Genomic DNA, 3,756 nt, shown 5'->3' with positions numbered 1-3,756 from the left:
CTGCTGAGCCATCTCTCCAGCCCCATGATTAGTTTTTTAAAAAATTTATGTGTACGTGTATGTCTGTGTGTATACCACGTGTGCATGAGTGCCCGTAGAGGCCAGAAAGTGTGTTAGATTCCCTGGAACTGGAGTTACAGACGGTTGTTAGCCACCATGTAGGTGCTGGGAATTGAACCTGAGTCCTCTGCAAGAGCAGTCAGTGCTCTTAACTGCTGAGCCATCTCTCCAGCCCATGATGTGTTTTTAAAGGATCATTTGTGTGCTTTGCAGGAAATATACTAGGAGAAAGAAAACAGAGAAACTAGGGAAGAGATTAACTTAGTCCAGGAAGAAAAGAAGTGTGGAAGGCTTGGAGTAGAGTGGTAGCTGCCATGACTAATGGATATAGAATTTTTCATGTGTATGTGTGTCCTTAAATATCTGCATAGACACACAGACACATGCACACATACATTTTTGGGTAGTGTGGGGATCAAACCCAAGTTAAGCTAGCCTTCTACCATTGAGTTACATTCCCCAGCCTCCACCTCTTTTTTTCTTTTTAAATTGTAGTTTGAGACAGAATCTCTCTAAATTGTCCAGGCTAGCCTCAAGCATGCCTCACTTCCCCTTGTATTGGGGTTACAGACATCTGCCATCTTGTCTAGCTCCCAGCTCCATCTTTTGTTTTTATTCTTCAGGACCTAGGAAGCTGGAAATGAGTCAGTAAGTTTCTAGCCATGACTCCAGGACAGGGAGGAGGACTCATTAATCCCCCACTCTGTCAAATAAAGGGACAGAGACTAGAATTTGTGCCTTTCATCAGTTCCTTTTATCTTTATCTGTAGGTTTATAGAGGCTGCCCTTTCTATAAGAGAAAGAGGGAAGTTTATTTGTGCTCTTGATTTCAAAAAAGAAGTAAAAATATTGGAGAGCTCAAAGCTAAACCTTGAACTTTTGGATAAATAAATCATTGTTTATGTCTCCTTTTATCTCTGCGAAGTTTTGGAGAAAAAGTGTACTACAGAGCAGCCCCCATGAAGCTGCTTTTACAAAGACAGGCCAGGAGCATGTCATTAGTGACAACTGACATGATGCTTCACGTTTAATTGCTCAGATCAGAGCTCTGGCTCCAAAGACAGGGGCACCTGGAGGCAGTTTAAACTTTCTGAGGTTTTGGCAAAAGATGCCCAGGACCTGTCCAGCCAAATCCAACCATCAGTTCCTTTCAGTAGAGGAGACAGATGATGGAGTAAAAACTCAAGTGTGCCTTTGTAATGAAGAGTGGAGCCCATGTTAGGAACTCGAGTTTTAGAGGTAGGGAGAGAAGGTTCAAGCATGCCATGGCTTTTTTTGTCCTTAAACTTAACTGGCCCTTTGTTCTCTATTTCTGCCTGGAAGTCACACAGAGCCTAAATTGGGCCCTGGCTAAGTGACCTTCAAATCTCCTTCCAGTTTTGAACACTCTTTGGCCTTGGTATTTGTACCTAACCCACCAATACCACCTCACAGTCCCTCATAGGCCCCTCCAGTCTGGGATAGAGTCTCAATGACTCCTTCCAGGCACAGCTTTGAGGCCCAGTCCTTTAGAGCTCAGAAGGACCATTCTGGTAAACTCAGCTTCCCCAAAGCAGCTACAGGACAGGGTAGGCCCAGAGACTTGAAGGATGGAGTACCCCCTGCCAGTGACATGTTGCTGGGATCACATGCATTATTTATGACACTGGTGTCAGCATGTCTCCCAGGCACCAGGGGAAATGGAAAAGGCACTTGGGTCCGTGCTGATTAAACTAAATATTTAAACAGGAATCAGGAATTGAGGCAAAATCCATTTTTCTACAGTACAGCAGAAAGCACCACTAATGACTTTAAGGCTGAAGACTTGGTAAACACCATCCAGATTAAAAGGAAAGACTGGGGATCCCTGGTCCATTGCCACCCTCCATAGTCAGCTCCCAGCTGACTCGAACAGAGCTAAGTGCTTGGAATGGACAGAGCAAATGAATGAAAGCCATTTCTCTTTGTCTCAAAAGCTATTCTGAGCCAGACATGCCTGTAATCCCAGCACTTAGCAGGCAGAAGCATGTGGGTCTTTTTGAGTTCAAGGCCAGCCTAGTCTACATAGCAAGTTCCACACCAGCCACACAGGAAAGACTATACAATGAAACCATCTCCCAAAGGGGGTTGCAGGGGAAGAAGGAAGGAAAGTTCTAAGGCCAGGCATGATGGTGCATGTCTTTAATCCCAGCACTCAGGAGGCAGAGGTGAGGCCAGTTTGGTCTACATATCGAGTTCCAGGCCATCTGGGGCTACAGAGAGACCCTGTCTCAAAAACTCAAAAAAAGTAAAGTTTTGGTTTCCAGTTCATCCTTGGCTACTGTCTTATTCCTGCTGATGTAATAACATACTCTGGCAAAAGCAACTTAAAGGAGAAAAGACATTTTAGCTCACAGTTCCAGGTTACAGCCCATCCTTGTGGGAAAGTCAAGGTCACAGGAATTTGAAGCAGCAGGTCACATGACTTCCATAGTCAAGAACAGAGTGTGAATAAGCACATTTCTGCTTCTCAGTGCTCAGCTCACAGTCTCAGTCTTACACAGCTCAGAATTCTTACCCACCCACAGTAGGAAGATTTTCCCACCTTAATCAATTTAAGATTATCTTCCACAGACATGCCCATAGGCCAAACTATCTAGATAATCCCTCACTGAGACTCTTTCCCCAAGTGATTCTATTGTGTCAAGCCAACAATTAAAACTAACTATCACCACTATATAATGAATTTAAAGCCTGGACTACATGAGACCCTGTCTCAAAAAAAAAAAAACCAAATGACTGGAGGATGTAGCTCAGGACATGCACAAGGTCCTAGTTTCAGTCCCTGGAACCATTAGAAAGTGGTGCTGTGTGTTCACTTAGCACATAAACTAAAACTGGAATACTATAGAAAAGATTAGCATGGTCCCTGCACAAGGATGACATGCAAATTCGTGAAGCATTCCATATTTTTGTGACACTACATAGGTTAAGTATGCTCCAGTGGATGGACATTTGGGGATGTAAACTTGATAGGCCTTAATTAATATATGTGACAAAGTACATGAAATCTGGCAGGGGGCTACATACAAGAGAGGTGCAGATAGGAAAGGGGGTCTTAATATGATAAAATATATTGTATGAAAATCACAAAAATTCAACTAAAAAATATTTTTAAGTGGGGGCTGAGCTGGAGAGATGGCTCAGTGGTTAAGAGCACATATTGCTCTTGCAGAAGACCAGAGCATGGTTCCTAGCAACCATGTCAGGCAGTTCACAACTGCCTGTAACTCCAGCTCCAGGGGGATCGGATGCCTCTGACCTTTGAGGGCACCTGCACTCATGTGCACATATTCGCACACAGACACACATAATTAAAAATAATAAAAATAGACCTTAAAAATAAGAAAGAATTGGGCTGGAAAGATGTCTCAACAGTTAAGAGCACTGGCTACTCTTGTAGGAGACCCAGCTTTGAATCCCAGCATCCACATGGTGGATAACAACCATCTATAACTCCAGTTCCAGGGGATCCAACATCTTCTTCTGACCTCTGTGGATACTGAAGGACACAGATGCACTTACATACATGCAGGCATAACACTCATACACATAAATTTAAAATTAAAAAAAAATTTAAATAAGAAAAAAAGGGCCAGTGAGATGACTCAGTGGGTAAAAAGATGACTCAGGGGCTAAAAGGTGCCACACACTTAAACACATACACAGAAAGGGAGG

The 3,756-nt window shown here is 43.3% G+C and overlaps 1 non-coding gene across 1 annotated transcript; it reads left to right on the top strand.

Moving 5' to 3' along the window:
- The first annotated feature begins 2,889 nt into the window (after window positions 1-2,889).
- LOC115070839 lies at window positions 2,890-2,992 on the top strand. The gene has a single exon (XR_003849959.1). It is a non-coding gene; the product is annotated as a U6 spliceosomal RNA (small nuclear RNA).
- Window positions 2,993-3,756: the final 764 nt, after the last annotated feature.

This window comes from Nannospalax galili, unplaced genomic scaffold, assembly GCF_000622305.1.
Source record: "Nannospalax galili isolate Female #2095 unplaced genomic scaffold, S.galili_v1.0 scaffold257, whole genome shotgun sequence".
NCBI classification, from domain to species: domain Eukaryota; kingdom Metazoa; phylum Chordata; class Mammalia; order Rodentia; family Spalacidae; genus Nannospalax; species Nannospalax galili.
The sequence above is the reverse complement of the archived record's forward strand: the minus strand, read 5'-3'. Positions and strand labels throughout refer to the sequence as shown.